The sequence below is a fragment of the Equus quagga genome, chromosome 11 (genome assembly GCF_021613505.1).
Source record: "Equus quagga isolate Etosha38 chromosome 11, UCLA_HA_Equagga_1.0, whole genome shotgun sequence".
Taxonomy (NCBI): domain Eukaryota; kingdom Metazoa; phylum Chordata; class Mammalia; order Perissodactyla; family Equidae; genus Equus; species Equus quagga.
In genome coordinates, this window is record NC_060277.1 from 55,999,227 (window position 1) to 56,020,742 (window position 21,516).

Consider the following 21,516-nt stretch of genomic DNA (forward strand, 5'->3'; position numbering starts at 1 on the left):
AAAGCTACAATAATCAAACAGTGTGGCGCTGGCATAAGGAGAGACATGTAGGCCAAGGAAATGGAGTGGAGAGCCTGGAAATATACCCTCCCAACTATGTTCAATTGATTTTAGACAAGGGTGCCAACACCAGTTAATCGGGAAGTAATACTTTCTCTAACAAATAGTGCAAGAAAACTGGATATCGGTTTGCAGAATGAAGTTGGAATTTTACCTTACTCCATACGCAAAAATTTACTCAAAAAAGGGGCTAGCTTTAAATTCGGCCGCTCTGCTTTGGCGGGCTGAGTTTGGTTCCCGAACGCGGACCTACACCACTCGTTGGTGGCCTTGCTGTGACAGCGACCCATAAACAAAATAGTGGGAGACTGCCACAGATGTTAGCTCAGGGCAAATCTTCCTCAAGCAAAAAGAGGAAGATTGGCAAAAGATGTTAGCTCAGCGTGAATCTTCCTCAGGAAAAAAAAATCTACTCGAAATGGATCAAAGACCTAAATTTAAGAGCTAAAACTTTTAGGAGAAAATATAAGAGAAAATCTTTGTGAACTTGGATTTGGCAATGGTTTCTTAAATATGACACCAAAAGCAAAAGCAACGAAAGAAAAAATAGATAAATTGGACTTCATCAAAATTAAAAACTTTTGTGCATCAAAAGACACTATAAAGAAAGTGAAAAGACAACCCATAGAATGGGGGAAAATATTTGCAAATCATATATACGATAAGGGATTAATACCCAGAATATATAAAGAACTCCTACAACTCAACAATAAAAAGACAAACAACCCAATTGAAAAATGGGCAAAGGACTTAAATAGACATTTCTCCAAAAAAGACATACACATGGCCAAGAAACATGAAACAAGAAACATGAAAAGATGCTCAGCGTCATTAGGCATCAGGGAAACGCAAATCAAGACCACAATGAGACACCACTTCACACCCATTAGAAGGGCTGTAACTTAAAAAAACAAAAAAGAAAAATAACACATTGGCAAGGATACGGAAAAATTGGAACCCTCACGCCCTGCTTGTGGGAATGTAAAGTGGTTCGGCTGCTGTGGAAAGCAGTTTGGCAGCTCGCCTAAATGTTAAACATAGAGTTAGCATATGACCCAGTAATTCCACTGGGTGGTATTTACCCAAAAGAACTGAAAACAACCATCTAAACATACCTGTTTTGACAGGTATGACACACGCTCCAACATGGATGAACCGTGAAAACACTATACTGAGTAAAATAAGCCAGACACAAAGGACAGACGCTGTAAGATTCCACTTACTTGAAATATGTAGTGAGGAGTTGGGCTCCGGGTTAAAGGTCTTTGTGCGACTTTTTGGTCGCCACAGGCCATTACAAACGCTTTCCCTGGTAGCCATGCGGGGAGGGGTGGGGAAGCTCCCTCCCCCCAGCAGCCCAGCCAGCGGGCACTGCGGGCTCTGAGGGAGCTGCAGGCAAGGACTCTGCCAGGGGCCTTCTCCTCGCCCATTTACATTCCTAGCCGGGTGCCTCCATTCCTAGGTCACTATCTGCGACCTCAGGCAGGGCTCTTCTCCAGGCGCCTCTGTGAGGCCTCTTTAGGTGGGGATGAGGGGGGACCACCAAGACACTGCCCCCCTGACTCAGGGCCCAGTGCTCCTCCACTCCCAGCTGTCCTCCTCCACACCCACCCCCTCCTCCTCCCTCCGGGGGGCCCCTCAACACGTGCCCTGCTCCACCTGACCCTCCACAGGTGCACCACTCATGGGGGAAGACGGAACCGGGGCGTCGGTGCCTTCTCGCTTCTGTCATCACAGTAAGTGATTAAAGCTTCCCTCTTTCGTCTTTGGCTTGTTGCTTTCACCCGCTGCCCCAGCACTGACAGCCCAGCTCCATCTCCCAGCGCAGCGCAGCTCCGGGCATCTAGAATAGGCAAATTCTAGAGACAGAAAGTAGATGAGAGGTTACAGGGGCTGGGGGAGGGGGAAGTGGGGAGTTACTGCTTAATGGGGACACAGTTCTGTTTGGGGCGATGAGGTTTCAAGTATAGTGGTGACGGTTGCTCAACATTGTGAATGTAATTAATGGCACTGAATTGCACACTTAAAAATGGTTAAAATGAAAACTTTATGTAACATATTTTACCACAATAAAAAAATGGAGGGTCCACTGAGTGGCATAGTGGTTAAGTTTGCGCGTTCCCCTTCTGAGGCCTGGAGTTTGTGGGTTCGAATCCCGGGCGTGGACATACACTGCTCATCAGGCCATGCTGTGGCGGCTCTTACATACAAAATAGAGGAAGACTGGCACGCTGTTAGCTTGGGGACAGTCTTCCTCAGCAAAAAAAAAAGGGGGGGATATTATATACAATGAAATGTGCACATATTAGCTGTCATATTCTGTGTTTTGACAAAAACGTACATGAGTATAATTTGAAATATGTCAAGATACAGAAGATCATCATAACCCAGAAAGTACCCTCATGCCCTTTTCTATTCAATCCCCACCTGCAATCTCCTAGAGGCATCCCCTGTTCTGATTTTCTTCCAACGCAGATTTATTTTGCCTCTTCTAGGACTTCCTATAAATGTGGTCATACTCTACGCTTCCTTTGTGTAAGGCTCCTTTCACTCAGGGCAATGTTTCTGAGGTTCATCTTTACTGTGGGCATTGGCAGCTCATTCCTTCCTGTTGGCGAGTAGATTCCAGTGAGGGAACGAACCGCGGTTTGTTCCAACATGCTCCTACTGGTGCTACGAGGGCTCTTTCCAACTGGGGGCTGTTATGAATAAAGTGGCTGTGAACATGACCGTGCAAGACTTTTTGTGAAAATGTCCTTTCATTTCTCTCAGCACGCATCAGAGAGTGGAACTCTGTGTCATCGGGTAGGCATCGTTTAGTTCTCCAAGAAACTCCCAGACCTTTTCCCAAAACGGTTGTCCCATTTCACGTTCCCACCAACAACGTCTGAGATTTCCAGCTCCACATCCTCAGAAATCTTTAATGCTGTCAGGTATTTCAATTTTAGCCGTTCTGATGCGTGTGTAATGGATGTGTGCTATAGTTTTAATTTACACATCCCTGATGTTGAATATAGTCATGTTGAATATTTTTCATTATTGGCTATTCATACATCTTCTTCAGTAAAGTGCCTGTTCCAATCTTTTGCCTGTTTTAAAATTTAGTTGCTAGTCTCAGCCTTATTGATTGGAGGCTTTTTAAAAATAGGCGTTCTGGAAAAGGACTATATGCCTATTTTGAAAATAGGCATATTCTGGGCACTAGTCCTTTTTCAGATATATGTTTTGTGAATATTTTCTCCCAGTGTGGCTTGCCTATTTATTTTTCTTAACGAAACCTGATGATGAGCAGGAGTTTTTTATTTAATAAAATTTCATTTATCAAATTTTATCTTATTCTCTGTGACCTAAGAAATTTTTGTCGACCCCTCAAATCCTGAAGACGTTCTCTTGTTTTCCTTCAGAAGCTTATGGCTTTGTCGAGTATGCTTATCACTATGATTCGTCTTGAATTCATTTTGAGTTTTGTATGGTATGAAATAGGCACTGAGGCTCATTTTTTTCCGTAAGAACATATGGCGATTCCACATCCATTTGTGGAAAAGATTTTCTTTTCTTCATTGGATTGCTTTGATGCCTTTTTCAAAATCAACTGACTGTGTAAATACAGCTGCATTTCAGGGCTTTCCGTTCTATTCTGTTGGTCTGTCAATCCTTTCGCCAGGACCACACTTTCTTGATTATGGTGGTTCTACGGTCGGTATTAAAGTAAGATAATGTAAGTTCTTTTTCTTCTTCATTTTTTAGACTGCTTTGGATATTCTAAGTCTTTTGAATTTTCAAATAAATTTTAGGATCAGACTGTGAATTTCCACAAAAATCCTGCTTGGATTACAATTGAGATTGTGTTCAATTTATAAATTTGGGCAAACCCAGCCTGTGGCAGCCAGCCACCTATTTTGTAAATAAAGTTTTATTGGAACACAGCCCTGCCTGTTCCTTTCTTTATTGTCTGTGGCTGCTTTCACGCTACAATGGCAGAGTTAAGAGGTTGCAACAGAGACCATACGGCACACAAGCCTAAAATAATTGCTATCCAGCCCTTTAAGAAGAAGTGTGCCAATCTTATGGATCCGTGCGGGAGGAAGTTGGTGTCTTCGGGGTAGTGTGCCTTCCACATCATGAGCATGGCATTTTGCTCTGTTGATTTAAATATCCCGTAATTTCTCTCAACAATGTTTTATAGTTTTCAGTGTAGGTCTTGCAAGTCTCTTGCTAAATTTGTTACTTCTAATTTCACGGTTTGGGGGAGACTAGTATAAATGGAAATGTTTTAAGATTTTATTTCCAGTTGTTTGCTCTCAGTATATAAAATACAGTTAAATTTTGGACAGTAATTTTATATCCTGTGGTTCTAGCAGCTGTAGAATCCGTAGGATTTTCTATCTAAATAATCTTGTCATCAAGAAAGAGAGTCAGTTTTAATTCTTCTCTCAGATTTTTGTGCCTTTTTTCCCTTGCCTTATTGCAGTGGCTAGGACCCCCAGTACAATGTTAAATAGATTTGGTATTACTTTGTTCCCAGTCTTACGGAACACTATTAAACAGGATATTAACGGTAGGTTTTTTTTTTTTTTAATAGATGGGCTTTATCAGATTGAGGAATTTCCTTATTATTCCTGGTTTACTAACAGTTTTTATTATGAATGTGTTGAGTTTTGTCAAATGCTTTTCCTGAATTTACTGAAGTATGGTTATCCTTCATGATGCTAATATGGTGAATTACATTGATTTTCAAATGCCAAACCCATTTTGCATCACTGGGATAAATCCCACTTGCTCATAATGTATTATCCTTTTCATCTGCTGCTAGATTGAATTTGCTCATATTTTCTTATGGAGTTTTCCATCCATGTTAGTGAAGACTATTTGCTTGCAATTTTTTTTTTTAAAGATTTTATTTTTTTCCTTTTTCTCCCCAAAGCTCCCCAGTACATAGTTGTATATTCTTCGTTGTGGGTCCTTCTAGTTGTGGCATGTGGGACGCTGCCTCAGCGTGGTTTGATGAGCAGTGCCATGTCTGCGCCCAGGATTCGAACCAACGAAACACTGGGCCGCCTGCAGCGAAGCACGCGAACTTGACCACTCGGCCATGGGGCCAGCCCCTGCTTGCAATTTTTAAAATGTGTTTTTTAAGTTTTGGAACCAGAGTTCTACGGACTCAACGAAATGACTTGGAAAGTGTTCCATCCTCCTCTGTTTTTAAAAATAATTTGTTTAAGATATATGTTATTTCTTCCTTAAATATTTGGTAGAATCTGCCAGCAAAATCATCTGGGCCTAGAGTTTCTTTGTGGAAGATTTTTTTTTAATGAATTCAATTTCTCTAGTAGACACAATTCTATTTATATTTTCTATTTTATCATCTTGTGTCAGCATTTTACAAGGAATCTGTCCCTTTCTTCTAACCTGTTGAACTTGTAGGGCTGACATTGTTCAGAATATTCTCTAATTCTTCTTTTAATGCTGTCAATTTCTGTTGCAATAGCCCTCTTTCACCCCTAATCTTACTAACTTGTGTATTTCTGTTTTTTCTTAATTGCTCTAGCTAAGGTATATCAATTTTGTTGATCTTTTCAAAGAACTACTTTTTGGCCTTGCTGTTTTAACAATTATTTTGTTTTGTTTTGTTTTGTTTTTTGTTTCTGGAACTGCAATTTCCTTTCTTCTACTTACTTTGAGGTTACTTTACTCTTCGCTTTCCAGCTTCCTAAGGTTGATCCTCAGGTAATTGACTTTAGGCACTTATTTCTTCTTTTCTCATACAGGCATTTAGGACTCTAAGTTTTCCTCTAAGCATTGCCTTAGCTCCACAAATTTTGATATTTTTGTTATTCAGTTCAAAATCTTTTCTAATTTTTCTTGTGATTATTTCTTTGACTCATGAGTTACTTGGCTTATGTGCCTTCTGTATATCTTCCTTGGTGAGGTGTCTGTCCAGGCTTTTTGCCCATTTTTTTCAGGGGAGAACGTGAACACAGAGCAGTCCCCTCCTAGGACACGTGGGGAAATCACAGGGGTGAGCATTGGATGAGCCTTGTCCTGGGGAAACCACCTTTGTGATCACGGCATCTCATCTGCCAGGTAAACTTTTTCGCCCATTTTAAAATCAGAGTTATGGGGCCGGCCCTGTGGCCGAGTGGTTGGGTTCTCGCGCTCCGCTTCGGAGGCCCAGGGTTTCACCGCTTTGGATCCTGGGTGCAGACATGGCACTGCTCGTCAGGCCATGCTGAGGCAGAGTGCCACATGCCACAACTAGAAGGACTCACAACTAAAATATACAACTATATACTGGGGGGCTTTGGGGAGAAAAAGGAAAAACAAAAAAATCTTAAAAAAAAATAAAATCAGAGTTTGTTTTCTTATTGTTGAGTTTTAAGCTATCAATTCCTCTTCTTCTTCTTTTTTTTTTACCCTCTCTCCCCGCCTTCTGTCCTTCTGGGAGTCCAATTGCATTTATGTTACCCTTTTTGATATTGTCCCATTGATCCCTGGGGTTCTATTTGGTTTTTATTTTTCCTATTCTTCAGATTGAATAATTTCTATTGCTCTACCCTCAAGCTCACTTACTACTTTGCTGTCATCTATGTTTGGTTGTTAAACCCAATCTAGTGAATTCTTTTTTTTTTTTTTTTTTGAGGAAGATTAGCCCTGAGCTAACATCTGCTGCCAATCCTCCTCTTTTTGCTGAGGAAGACTGGCCCTGAGCTAACACCCATGCCCGTCTTCCTCTACTTTATATGTGGGACACTCACCACAGCATGGCTTGACAAGCAGTGCCATGTCCGTACCCGGGATCCCAACCGGCAAACCCCGGGCCACCAAAGCAGAACATGGGAACTTTGCTGCACCACCAGGCTGGCCCCTCCAGTGAATTCTTTATGTTAGGCATCCTGTTTTTCAGTTGTGGAATTTCCTCTTGGTTCTTTTTTTAGTTTTTATTTCTCTGCTGAGGTTTCCTATCTTTTCATTCATTGTGAGATATTTTTCTTTATGTCAGGGGTCAGCAAATGACAGTCTGTGGATTTAATTTGGCTCACTGTCTGTTTTTGTAAATAAAGTTTTACTGAAAAGCAGCTATATCTTTTGTTTACACACACTATCTTATGACTGCTTTCACAGTACAATTTCAGGGTTGAGCAGTTGCAACAGAGATCCTGTGTGACTCACAAAGCCAAAAACATTTGCTATCTGACCTTCTACAGAAAAAATTTGCTGACTTCTTCTTTACATCATTGAGCATAACTGTGATCACTGCCTTAAAATTCTTGTCTGCTATATAATATCTGGGTCATCTTGGGAGTAGTCTCTAAGGATGCTTTCCTCTCTTGAGAATGGGTCATTTCTTCCCGGCTCTTCAGAGTGGAGTAATTTTTTATTGTGACGTAGATAATGTGACTGGTATGTCGTGGAGACTCTAAACTCTGTTACAGTCTTCTGAAGAGTGTCTTAGAAAAAACTGTCTTTTTTAGTAGACAATTAACCTGCTCACTTGAACTCAGACTTTAGATTCTGTCTTTTTGGATGGCTGCTCAAATCTCAGTTCAGTTCTCTATCCTTTGCTGGGCTGCTTTGAGCCTGCCGGTGCAGGCGCCGTTCAGGGATAAGCCAGAGACTGGGGAACCATCTATACGGGCTCCTTACAGGAGAATTTGGGCTCCTTTTCTCTGTCTCCTCTTTTTTCCAGAATCCCTTGCTCACTTTCTAGCAGCTGTGGTTTGCCTGAACTGTGTCCTCCAGGTGTTGAGGTCAGAAAGACTGCAGGGTTTTTATTGGAGTTTTAGCCACCCCATGCCACATGGACTATTGCTCACCTTTAAGCTAAAAGCTATAGAAACAGGAAATTCATTCCAAGTTGGCCCTTCTCTCCAGTGTCAACTACCCTCCAGAGACTCTTCGCTCTCTAGTATCTTATGGTCATTGCTTTGTTTTATTTCATTTTGTTCAGAGTTTCTAGTTCTCTGCAGACAGGTCAGTTCCAGTAGGTGCTTACTCTGGCACAGCAGGAACAGAATCCTTTTCAATCTCTTTTAAGCTATAGGTGTCTCATCCCTCTGTTTTTTCCTTCCTTGTAATTTACTTGTTTAAGAAATTGGATAGTTTGTCCTATGGAGGTCTCCCCCACATTGTGCGTGTGTGCGTGTGTGTGTGTGTGTAGATAGATAGATAGATAGATAGATAGATAAATAGATAGATAGATAGAGCTATATATATATTTTTAAAGATTGGCACCTGAGCTAACATCTGTTGCCAATCTTTCTTCTTCTTCTTCTTCTCCCCAAAGTTCTCCAGCACATAGTTGTATATTTTTAGTTGCGGGTCCTTCTAGTTGTGACACGTGGGACGCCACCTCAGTATGGCCTGATGAGCGGCGCCATGTCTGCGCCCAGGATCTGAACCAGCGAAATCCCGGGCTGCCGAAGCAGAGAGCACGAACTTAACCCCTTGGCCAGGGTGCTGGCCCCCCATTATATGTCTTGCTATTGCATCCCCATGATGTGATTTTATTCTAAAAAACATTTCACCATATGTGCCTCAAATCTCTTTTTTGAAGAAATGAAATGTTACACTGTTGTGTTCTTTTTGTGAGGTATTGCATTGAAAGGATGTTCCATAATATATCTATCCAGACTCCTGCTTATTTGTTTCAAACAACGTTACAATGTATGTGACCAACTGTGAAGTAGGGTTACTTTGTCAGTGGCGCATGCCTTTCCATTTTTATGGATATTGCCCAAATTGTCCTCCAGGAGCTTACTGCTGTCCACCCTTTCACGTGCCTGCCTTTCACGTGCCTGCCTCCCCAAAGGTCATTGCCATGTCATTACTTGTAAAAGTCTGTGTGTTAGTGTCCTAGGGCTGCCATGACAAACTGCCACAGCCTGGGGGTTTAAAACAACAGACATCTATTCTCTCAGAGCTCTAGAGGCTGGAAGTCTAAAATCGAGGTGCTGACAGGGTTGGTTCCTACTGGAGCCTCTGACAGAGATTTCTGTTACAGGATCTTAACATGAGCCCTGATATCGGTTCCCCCACATTGAACGCAGCGTATATGGGGTTAAAACTAATTCCCCCCACCCCCTTTCCTGCTTCTCTAGCTCCACTCATATGTAAACACCTCTTTCTTTAACCTTTGCCTCCTTGAGCTTTATAACTAAATGGGAGTTACAAATTGTGAAAAGCCCAGGTGGCCTGGAATGGGAGGCACACTAAAGTTTAGCTGATCATGTGTCCTTGAAGTCTGCCAGGAAAGCCGCTGTCTCAAGAATATCAAGGAGGGCAGGCTTCCCAGACCTCAACTCCTCACTCCCGGCGCTCGAACCCGCCTCAAACAGGAAGACGAGACAAGAGACAATGGTGAAGGATGCCCATCTGCCATCCTCCTATCCCCCCCCACCCCCCGCCTCGCTGCAAGCAGCCTCTCAAGGGCAAACGCAGGCTGGTGGGAAAGCACCGAGCTGCACAAGCTACATGTTCCCCCTTCCCTACCCAAAACCCCAAATAAAAACCCCTACCCATTCCTTGTCGGGGAGCCAGCAATTTCTGAGGCATGAGCCCTTGCTTTGCTCCCTGTGCCTGGCATAGTAAAGACTTTCCTCTTCCACTCAAGACCGTTCTCGTTATTTGAATTGGCATCGGGTTCAGGGACTGAACTTTCGGTTACACTTCCACGCTTCTTTCCTAGCTTCCACCAGCTGCTGGCCACCCTGGGCAATCCTTGGCTTGCAGTCGCATCAGTCCCGTCTCTGTCTCCATCTTCACACGGCCTTCTCCCGTGTTGCTGTGTGTCTCTGTATCTCTGTTTTCTCTCCTACTTCAGTCCCGCTGGCAGGATTTCTGTGGAAACAGTTGGTTAGATCTGCAAGTCACACTCCTAATCTCTCCGGCAATTCATTCCTCCATTTATCTCTTTCCTCTTGCATTTTCCTATAAGCAGGAAAGAGAAACCAGGCTGCACCTTCCACATTTTGCTAGGCAATCTCCTCACCAAAATATCCAAGTTCACCCCTTGTAAGTTCTACTTTCTACCTGACAACAGAACACAATTCTGCCAAGTTTCTACCACTTTATAACAGGCACTGCTTTTCTGCCAGTGTCCAATAACGTGTTCATCATTTCCTCGAAAGCCTCCCCAGCAGCACCTTCAGCGTTCGTAAACCAGGCCCCACACCAACATTCTGTGCAGATAATATACATGTTCCTTAAGGGAAGAGACGCTTTCTTACAGCCCTCCTGACTCTTTCAGAAGCTCTCACAGAATCGCCTTGAATGTCTCTGTTTCTATCAACAGTCTCTTCAAGGTGTGAAAATTAATAAAGGGAAACCTTACACAAAATGAAGTGGGGAGGCCAGAAGGGGGAGCCCTCAGCACTACTGCTCTGCGTCAATTCCAGGAAAGATCGTCCGTCACAGGCCCCGGAAGAGACGTCCACTGCCTTCTAGACAAGAAAGACCACCCCAGCAACCCAGCCAACGAGAAACAGTCACCACCCTGAACAAGACCTTGTTTTCCACCAATGGGCTTCTGTTCAAAACAACCCTCCCAACTTCCTCCTTTTTCTCTATAAAATAAACTCCTCCTTTGTGTGCTAGACTTGCCTGTGGCTTTTGCTATAGCGTGCTTGTCCCAAATTGCAATTCCTTTCCTATTCCCAAATAAACTGATTTTGCTGGTAAAATAACTGGCTGTTTTATTTTTAGGCGAACAAACGCAATTTAGCCTTTTTCTATCAAACATCTCAAAATTCTTCCCATAACCCAATTCCAAAGGCTCTTCCACATTTTTGAAGGCATTTATGACAGCAGTGCCCCACTTCCAGTACCAAAAACTGCATTAGTGTCCTGTGGCTACCATAACAGATTGCCACAAACCAGGTGGTTTAAAACAACACAAATGTGGTCTCTCCCAGTTCTGGAGGCTGGAAGTCTGAAATCAAGATGGCAGCAGGGCCACGCTCTCTCTAAAGGCTCTAGGGGAGAATCCTTCCTTGCCTTTTCTGGCTTCGGTGGTTGTCAGCAACTCTTGGCATTCCTTGGTTTGTAACTGCAGCACCCCAACCTCTCCCTCCGTCTTCACGTGCTATTTTTCCCAATGTGTCTGTGTGTCACCAAGCCCTCTCTCCCTCTCTCCTTATAAGGACATCAGTCATTAGATTTAGGGCTCGTCTTAATTTAGTATGACCTCATCTTAACTTGATTGCCTCCGTGAATACCCTATTTCTAAATAAAGTTACATACGTAGGTACTGGGAGTTAAGACCTTAAAATATCTTTGGCAGGGGAGGGCACAATTCGACACACAATGAAAGTCTCTAGATTTTTTACTTTCTTTGTCTCCATCCTGCAGCTGAGACCTTCCATCGTCTGGTGTGATTTCCTGATGCCAACAGCCAGGTAGACACTTACCTGGATACCACATAGCTTGTTGGAAACTGTCTCCTCAGGACTCTTTCCTTCTGTTAGCTTGGACTCCCATGTTCCACCTGGTGCCAAATTAGCTGTTTGTCAGCATCCCTTCTCCCTTTTTCTAGTACCAGCAATTTTGAGTATCTTCCTTGCCACTCAGCGCGGCCTTCCTGGGGCTGCATATCCAGGTGCCCTGCATTCTGCTGGCTACAGGGGGCAAGGTAACTCAAGGTCAGCCAATCAGACTTGTCCTGCTGGGCCTTTGACCCCTAGGTAGAGTAGCCGGATGAGGGAAGAGAGATGGAATAAAGGCAACTTTGTGTCGGAGTCCCCAAGACCAGTCTCAGGTTCAGTGATTTACTAGAAGGACTCATAAAGCTCAGAAAAGCTGTTATATTGATGGTTACAGTTTGTTACAGTGAAGGGATAGGGATTAAAACCAAAAGAAAAACGTGCAATAGGGCAGAGTCCGGGGGAAGCCAGGGTGAGCTCCCAGTCGTCCTCTCCCAGTGGAATCGCATGGACAGTGCTTCATTCTCCCTGCGACAGTGAGTGACAACATGCACAAAGTATTGTCACCCAAAAGAGCTCACCCAAATCTTGGTTTCCAGGGTTTTAATTGGGTGTCAGTCACTTAGGCATGGAGTGTCCACACGACTAACCTCAGCTTCTCCTTCTCCAGCCCCTACCCATCCAGAGGTCAGTGATACAGCATGGCCCAGGGCTCCCAGCACATAGAGACAGGCGTTCACTCTCAATCACATTGTCAGCAGAAATGATGGGCATGGCCAAAGTTCCAAGTCAACAATGACACTCTTATTAGGCAGGATATTCCAAGGGCTCAGACGTCATCTCCCAGGAGCTGATCAAGGCTGGTTCTTTCTTTGGAACGTGCAGAATTTCAGCAACTCGAGCCTGCTAAGTTGACCCTTTATTATACACACTTGACAGTCAACGTTTCCTGAGAAGAGCGGGAATTCGAACTCCACTTCTGAGATGGGAGGTCTGCGGGGAAAACACATATCTTAAAGAAGGCAAATCACTTCTCTGACTGGTGAGTTTGGGAGACACAACTGAGTCTGTCTTGTTCACCCCCTCGGGGTCACCCTTGCAGCTCTGCCTGCCTGTGCTCTACCCTGTGATTTCTCCAACACACCAGACCCGCTTCGGCCCCAGGGCCTCTGTCCCTGCTGCTCCTCCGCCAGGAGCGTTCTCGGCCCGCGCACCTCCCAGCTTCATTTCTGCTTTCCTGAGCCTCGCAGGGGCTAGTGGACATTTCCCTCGTTCTTCAGAGCAGCAATCATTTGAGCCGGGACAAAGCTGAGAGGTCAATTTGATGACCAAGCCTGGGGTGTGGTCACCAGTGGTTCCTGTCTAAGAGAAAAACTGAGCTCAGCAACCTCATTGAAGGGCTCACAGCAGCTTGAGTCAGAAGAAAAGCGCCTGCTGTCAACAACCTGCCTCTCCCTGGCTGTTTAGAGAGCCTCTATGTCGTGACCCAGTTGCAGCTAGAAGATATGTTCAAGTCCTAACTCCCAGTACTTGTGAACGTGGCCTTATTTGGAAATAGGATCTTTGCAGATGTAATCAAGTTAGAGTGAGGCCACACTCGATTGGACTGGACCCTGATCCGATGACCAGTGTCCTCAAAAAAAAAAGAAAACACAAAAAAGGAAAAGGAAACAAAGACAGGCATACAGAGGAGAGAAGACCACGAGAAGATGGAGGCAGAGACTGGAGCGATGTATCTACGAGCCAAGGGACACCGAGGATCATGGCAACCCCCAGAAGCTGGGAGGGAGCGTGGAATAGGGTCTCTCTCAGAGCCTCCAGTAGGAACCAGCCCCACAGACACCTTGATGTCAGACTTATAGCTCCAGGACTGTGAGAGAATGTATTTCTGTTGCTGTAATTTTGAGGTGCATGATGGAAACAGGCTAGAGTGCCTGGAAGAGATTGTTGATAGAACTACGCATGTGAAAGGTGATTCTGGTGAAAGCTCAGAAGGAAATAAGGAGAGCTGTAGAGAAAGCTCCTGTCATCCCAGAGAATCCATATGTCATTGTGAACAGACTGCCTGGCATGTGAACGTTAAGGGTGGATATTTGAGGCCTCAGAAGGAAATGATGAGCATGCTGTTAGACACTAGAAGAAAGACAATCCTTTCTAAAAGTGGCAAAAAGTTGGCTGAATTGTGTTCCTCTGCTGGGCGGAAAGTAGAACTTATGAGGGATGAACTTGGGTCTTTAGGTGAGGGGATTTCCAAGCAAAGCGTGAAAGGTAAAGTCTGCTTTCCCCTCATTGCTTATAGTAAAAGTGAGAGGAAAGAAATGAACGGAGGAATAAATCGTTAGCAAAAAGGAATCAGAACTTGATGCTTGGGGAGATTCTCCATGTATCCACATGCAAAAGACACTAAAGCATGCTCTGGAGAGAACACCAAGGGTGTGGCTGGACAACCTGCTGGTCACATTAAGTATATGACTCATGGATCTAACCAAGTGTCTCTGCAGAAGCCGGGAATAGAGATGCAATTACCCAGGAGGTATCTGTGGAGAGCCTTGTGTTTGATGGTATGGATCCCCTTGACATACATAGGAGACCCACAATGGTTTTGAGAATGGTATAGCACCAAAAACACTGCCCGCTTGGATTGAACAGGAGAGAGACAGGATGAAATGAAGGAAGGCTGTCAGACTTCTGGGATTCTAAAGGCAGAAAAAGGAAGAATGATCTGGTGGCTCAGCGGTTGGGGAGGCTGACAGGGTGTTTGCCTCTGTAGGCCTAGAAGTGGGGGTCAATGGGACTGCCACAGGCCCGGAAGTGAAGCTTCAAGCCCTGGAAGATTGTTTTCAGGCCGTGAACCCTAATTGATTTTGCCCTGCTGGATTTTGGCTTGCTTGGGACCTGTGGCCTTGTCCAAAAGCATTGCCCACTTACAGCCTCCAAAATTCATTCTGTTTGTTCCACTTGGTCACTTGCAGTCAGCCATTTGTAAGGGAACAGACAGGTGACGTGTTTATTAGCAGCTGTGCAGGGTCCTTTTCCTCTTGTATTTGGTGACTATTTCTCCAGAATTTCTGGCAGCTTATCTCTGGGGAATCTCATTTGGCATCCCCCCCAGTTGGCTGGTCTGGAAGGAGAGTGTGTTAGCTTCCTGTAGGTGCTGTAACAAATCACCACAAATTTAGTGGCTTAAAACACAAATTTATTCCCTGGAGGACATTTCTGGAGGTCAGAAGTCTGAAATCAGTTTCACCTCCCGTAAGTGAGGGTGTTGGCGGGGCTGGCTCCTTCTGGAAGCTCAAGGAGAGAATGATGTCCTTGCCCCTTTCAGCTTCTAGGAACCACCTGCATCCCTCGGCTGCGGCCCCTTCTTCTCACTCCTGCAACCTCTTCCACTGTCGCATCTCCTGCTCCTGCTAACTGACCCTCCTGCCTCGCCCGTGGTCGCCTCAGGCCACCGGGATAATCCAGGATCCCCTCCCATGTCAAGTTCCTGTGGGTTAGGATGTGGATGTCTTGAGCTGTCATTACTCAGCCCACCCCTTTGGAGTTCCAGGACCTTGGTTAGAATCCTTGTTCTGCCCTACTCCTTCTGCTTTCTGAGCTCCGTCCTTGAAAGGGAAACAAACAACATCTATGATTTCATTAAATGAAACTAAATGAGACGATGTTGGTTAATGTCCAGACCAGTGTCTGGCACACATCAATCGGTCCCTCAACAAATGTCAGGGCTCCTCTCTCGCTACATCCTTTCGTTGGCCTCTGACCCAACCACCTCCCTACTCATGCGACCCGTTTCCCAGCGTGGAAAGTGACCTGATGATACTATCAGTACTGGCCTCAGCTGGTGGACCCCCAGAGCCTCAGTAGGGCTCCATACATAGGAAAATGCTATAATAGTTTGCTGAGTCAAAGTTCATATACTCATTCAACAAACATTACTCAACGTTTATGAAGAGGCAGGAATAGGTGTTCTTTTCAATCCAGTGGCACATTAGAATAATTTCAGGAGCTTAAACAAGCAAACGAATGGTGCCTCTGTCTCACCCCAGAATGATTAAAAGGGATTTGAAAGGCACAGGGTGTGAACCTTTAGAGACAGTCCCCCAGTGATCCTAAAGAGCAGTGGGGGCTGCAGAGTGCTGCTCTGCACCAGGATGCGCACTCCTGGGCCCCGTAGGGGGGGCATCTTTGCAGGAAGGGAGACAAGCTGTGAGAGAAGTTTGGTGCTGTACAGGAAATAAAGCCTGACGCCATGCCGGCTGCCAGCCGGGCACAGCGAGGCTTCCTAGGGAGGTCAAGGGAAGCTGCTTGAGCGCTGACCACTGAGTGCAGACCTGAGTGACAGTAAGAATCAGGGGCAGAGAGAAGAGCTAGTGCCACTCCCCTGAGGTGGGAGTGAGGGGGCAGGGGTCACTCCAGACCCCAAAGGTTGTGGCAAGGAGTTTGTATTTTGTTCCAAGGGCAATGGAAGCCAAGTGGAGAGCCGCAATCTGAATTGTGCTTCTGAAAGATCACTCTAGAGAAAGGGACCAGGGACTGAGGCAGGGTCACTGGCTGTGGAGGACTCCGGACCAGGGGATGGATGTGGAGAGGAAGAAGGAGATTTTCTCTGGGCGAGGAATGAGCAGGACTTGGGGGTGGACAAGAAGGAATAAGTCCGTGAAGCTCTGGGGGAAGCTTCTCGGCAGAGACAACAACAGGCAGGGCCTTGGGGAGGAGGGGGCTGCAGGGTTGGGGGCAGGAGAGCACATGGGAAAGGGGGGCGATACTGAACCTCCGGGAAGGTGGGTGGGCTAACCTGCTGATCCATTTACAGGATTCCAGAGTGTCGGGCATGGGTTAGGGCCTGAGGACACCTCAACTCATGAAAACTTTTACCCATAGGGGGCTTACATTCTGGTGCAGGCAGAGAGAAAATAAACATGATAAAAAAGTAATATGTTATGGAAAAATACAAAGTAGGCTAAAGGGGATTTGAAACCCGAGTGAGGACATATTTGCCATGTTAAATAGAATGGTCAGGAAGAGCTCAGTGAGAAGGTGACCTCTGACAAAGGCTTGCTGAGGGAGCACACCAGATCTGGGGAAGGGCCTTCCCAGCCTCGAGCACCAGGTGCAAAGGTCCTGAGGCAGAAGCATTCCTGGTGTGTTGGGGGAGCTGGAAGGAGGGAGAGTGGCTACAGTGTAAGAGCAAGGGGTCAGCAGGGGGACAGCTGTGGATGGACGGCCCGTGGCAAGGACTTAACTTGTGTGTGTGTGTGTGTGTGTGTGTGTGTGGTAAAATACACAAAACATAATATTTATCACCTTAATGATTTTTATTATTTCAATGCAATACTTTATTTGTTTATTTATTTTGGTGAGGAGGACTGGCCCTGAGCTAACATCTGTTGCCCATCTTCCTCTTTTTTTGTTTTTCCTTCCCAAAGCCCCAGCACATAGTTGTGTATCCTAGTTGTAGGTCATTCTAGTTCTTCTATGTGGGACGCCACCACAGCATGGCTTGATGAGCCGTGCCATGTCTGCACCCAGGATCCGAATCAGTGAAACCCTGGGCCACTGAAGGGAGCACATGAACCCAACCACTTGACCATGGGGCTGGCCCCCTTTTCTTTTTGAAAGATTTTAAATATGTGGTCTTTTGTGTCTGGCTTTTTTCACTTACTATAAAGTTTCAAGCTTCGTCCACATTGTAGGGAGTATCAGAACTTCACACCTTTTTATAGATGAGAAACATGCCATTGAATGGACGTCCCACAACTTGTTGACCGGACCATTCATCCGTTGATGGACTTTTGGTTGTTTCAAGAACTTTGCTTTGACTCTGAGTGGGGTGGCAGAAGTTGCAGGGCTCTGAGCAGAGGACAGGGTTGGGCGCGTGTTCTGACAGGACCCCTCTGGCGGCTGCAAGAGAACAGACAGGAAGGGAGACCTGTTGGTTGAGCGCAAGCATCCGGGTAAGAGAGAGTGGCTGCTTGGCCGAGAGTGGTGGTAGTGGAGGTGCTGGCCTTCCTACAGCCAGTCTGGACAGCGTGGTCTGGAAGCCCCAAGAGCTGGGAAGGGAAGGGGGCCAGAGGGTGGGGCAGGCACCCTGCAGACGAGCTCTCCTGCGCTCTGCGAGCCCCTCGCTCCGTGGCTGGCTTTGCTCACTGTCCTGCTAGGGTCTCTGATGTGCTGGAGTGCTGCCTGGGTACCGAGGAGAGGGCTTCCTCATAGACCGGGAGCAATGGAGGGCAGAGGGAAAACAGAGCCTTTGTCACCCAAACCAGAAGACCCATGAAGTGAGGAGCACATCTGCAGGATAGAAATGAGAGCCACGTGCTCCTGCCCCCATCCCAGGGGCCAGCTGAGTTCCCTGGCCTGAGTGGCGAGGGGTGGCCAGCAGGCCCCTCCCTCCTCTTTCCGTGTACTGCAAAGACTTGGCCCCTCCCCGGTTGCCGCCTGGGCTGAGCTGGCCCTGGGAGCTCTGGGGAAGCCATCCCAGGTGTGCGTGCGTTTGCAGTCTGTTCAGCTCCAGTCGCCCCTGGGCCTCAGCATCCTGAGGCCAGAGGGGCGGCGGCCCGCATAGGGCTCTACCTTTATGGCTCCTGGCAGAAGCAAGTAAAGAGCTGTCTTCTCGTCCCTTTGGCACACCCCAGGTCTCTGGTCCCTTGAAAAACTTATGAGCCCAGTACACAAAGCAGTCACATGAAGGCTGGTTCCTACTCCATTCTGAGCTAGACTTTCCGGTGTCCAATGACCCAAGCATCAAGAACACGCTGAGAATGACTGCAGGGTGGGGCTGGGCTGGAAATTTCTGGCAAACTGACCTCCTGCCCAGTTCGAAGCCCCTAGTGTGGACAATCTCAGTGCTAGAGCCCAGGAAAGCGTGAAGTTTGCCGAGCTTGGCCTTATAGAGGCCATCTTCCTCTGTTCTTAGCCCTCCTGCTCCTGGGTTGGAGAGGCAGCCACCCATCCTCCTCCCTGTCTTGCCAGAGACTTACGGAGTTGGCTTGCATAAGGCCATGTGTATTTGTTTTGTTATGGGGCAGTAATGATGTTAACAGCAAGTATGAAAATCAGAAGGAGACTCCATCTCTGGCCCACTCCATGGCCGGAGCAGCAGGGCACAGGAGAAGAACTTGAGTTTGGGGACTGGACACCTGTGGCCTTGGGCAGGTTGTCTGGTCCCAATCCCCTCATCTGTAAAGGGGGGGTTCATAGCATCTCCTGCAGGATGCTGGATCTCACATGCCCAGCCCGACGCTCCGCACACAAGTAGGAATGCAATCAACGCTCTGGTAGGGATGATGGTGGTCATTTCTGTAAGATCCCATCCAGTCTGTGTCCCCACACTTCTAAATCATGTGCACATATGATGATTGGGCCAGATGCACCACTCAAGTTTGCCACGTGCCGGGCATGGTCCTGAATTCTCTCCTGGTGGTAACTCAGTCCTCACAACAGCCCCATGTGGTGGATACTGTCTTCAACCCATGTTACAAATGAGGAAACTGAGTCACCAGACGATTAACTGACTTGCCAGAAGTCACACGCCTGTAAGTATGGGAGATGGGAACGAACCCAGGCAGTCTGCTCCCAGACCTAGTCTCCAATCCACCATGCTCTGCTGCCCGGCTCTGCAGAGAGGGGAAGCGGGGACAAGAGGTGGTCAGGATGGAAGCCCAGGAGGTGGGCAGCAACGTGAAAGGGGCAGTAGAAGGGGGAGGAGACAAGGGTCATCTGGTTCAAGCATTCAGTGAGCTGTAGATGTACCTTGACATGCACGTGAGCACATACACACACACACACCCCCCTTCTTTTCTTGTAAGCCAGCAGGGAGTCTCTTTGTTAGCATGGCGATGCCTGCACAGAGGAAAGAACATGTGGCCAGCCCAGCGCTGAGTTGTCTGTTCCCTCCCCAGCTGCAGCTTCATCAGTGTTCAAAACGCAGCCTTCTCCCTGCATGCAGGGACATGCAGAAATGACTTGTCAGGGACCACAGAGATGACATGGAGATGGGAGTACGAGATAAAAAGAAAAAGAGAATGGGGGGCGGCTTTGTAAAGGAAGCGCACTGTCCCTCTCCTGTGTGCCTTGGCAGTCGACCTCGTTGCTAGGCTGCGGAGCCGCTCCACCGGCTGGGCTGCGTGCTCAGACTGCTGAAGGGCGGCCTCCAGGGCACGGGCGGCGCCGCCAGCTCACAGTGCAGCGGCCAGGAGACCAGCCAGGCTGTGATTTGCTTTCTGGCGTCTCTGGCAGGCTGATGAGTGGCAGAACACCGTTGCCAAAAAGTATTTCTCACTGAGGAAACAAGACATTTGTCAAGTTCTGAATAGGTCGTTGGAATTTCTGGCTTGAATTCTGATGCAGAATGCCATATTTTGCCCATTTTAGAGATAAGTATTTCTAGCGATTTTGGAAAAACCTTTCTTCTGCACTTTCTTTTACACAGAGCAGAATTTTAATAGCTAAGCTATTCGAAGAGGCCCTTGTATGCTAGGGCAAATGAGCAAGGCTTTCATTTTGTAAAATGGAATTAGTGACAAAATAACAAAACGGCAAGGGTGAATGAGGCTGCAAGGCTGTGGCCAGAGCCGCAGTCTCATTGACTTCGGAACATCATTCATATCGCATTTCATGCAAATGACACGCTCAGCATTCCCTGAGCTTGGGTAGCACTGTAAGTTCCCTGAGGCTCAGTTTATCTGTCCCTAAAAGCGGGCTGAGCCGTGTTCCTCACAGGGTTTGGACCAGGGTCAAATGAGACAGTACAAGTAAAAACCCTGTGAAACATACAAAGGGTGATACACAAAATTGGTAATATTACTTTTCTTCTCCACTTTTTTTCTCTTCTTAGTGGAAAATATTATCCAAAGTGATTTACAGCAGTCTCTACTTTAGCAGTTTGGGTGACTCAGTACAAAATAAATCATCTAATAAGACATTTGAAAAAGCATCACTATTAAGAAAAATTAGCAAAAGCTTGGAAACCAGGTAAAAGATGACTGCATGACTTTTAATTTCACGGGGACGTTATGGACCATCTGCTTTCCAGGGAACACAGCTCTGCTTAACCTGCTATCCCTCTTGATTAGGACGCAGATAATTTACAACTGTCTGAACTTAAAGATTAATGATAGACGACTCATAAGTTGCAATGACTTTCTTTTATGACTAGCAGAAAAGACCAACCCAAAGCTTACGGTTACATTTTCTTGGAGGGGAGTGGTTCTCAAAGGGTGCTCCCGGGAAAGCAACATCAGCTTCACCTGGGAACGTGTAAGAAAACGCGCACTCTGGACCTGTGAAATCACAGGCTCTAGGGGTGGAGCGCAGCACCACAAGCTTACTCTAAGTGCTCAAGTTTGAGAACCACTGCTGAACGACAGACATTAACTGTCTTAATCCAATTAGCAAATATTATCTCATCCTTCCCTTTTTTTCCACTGACTACAAAAAGATCCCGTTTTTCCATATGATTTTGTTACTGAACACAAACACAGGTTTGTTTACCCACCGCACAGGAGAGCCAAAAATTGGAAATGCCAGGCTTGGGGCAAGGAAAGCAGTTTGTTATTGGAAGGCAGACAGATGAGGAGATGGGAGTTAGAATCCACCTCCTCAAAGGGAGTGGTTTTTATTGGGGGTTGCAGGTGGGGGAGGGGAGGCAGAGCATGTGCTGGGGTTGTAGGTGGGGCCGGGGAGCATGTGTTGGTGCCGGTTGGCACCTTCCCACCAGCCTCCGTTTGCCTTGAAGACTGAATTTCTTTTCCCTGACTGTCTGGATTTCTCTGGTTAGTTTTCATCTTCGGCCTGCTTTTGGCCTTGTGAGGCTGAGTCTTGATGTCTGGACCTTGACTTCGCGGGAAAAGCAGCTCACCCATATAGTAAGACACAAAGACCTGGTTGGTTTTCAGCAACAGCTGATTATGCTGAGTACGCGCAGCTGCAGTTAGCAAAGCTTATCTCAGTTTTTCGCTCCAGGGGAGATTTTTTAAGTTCTTCGTTTCAATCTTTTGGCCCATCTTTATCTTCCTGCTGGTTCCCTAGTTAATGAGTT

At 46.4% G+C, this 21,516-nt stretch overlaps 1 long non-coding RNA gene across 1 annotated transcript; it reads left to right on the forward strand.

Annotated features, from left to right (window-relative positions):
• Positions 1 to 1,386: 1,386 nt before the first annotated feature.
• LOC124247869 (uncharacterized) lies at positions 1,387 to 10,710 on the forward strand. Its single transcript, XR_006890848.1, has 3 exons — positions 1,387 to 1,796; positions 6,024 to 6,144; positions 10,352 to 10,710. It is a non-coding gene; the product is annotated as an uncharacterized LOC124247869 (long non-coding RNA).
• The last annotated feature ends 10,806 nt before the right edge of the window (positions 10,711 to 21,516 follow it).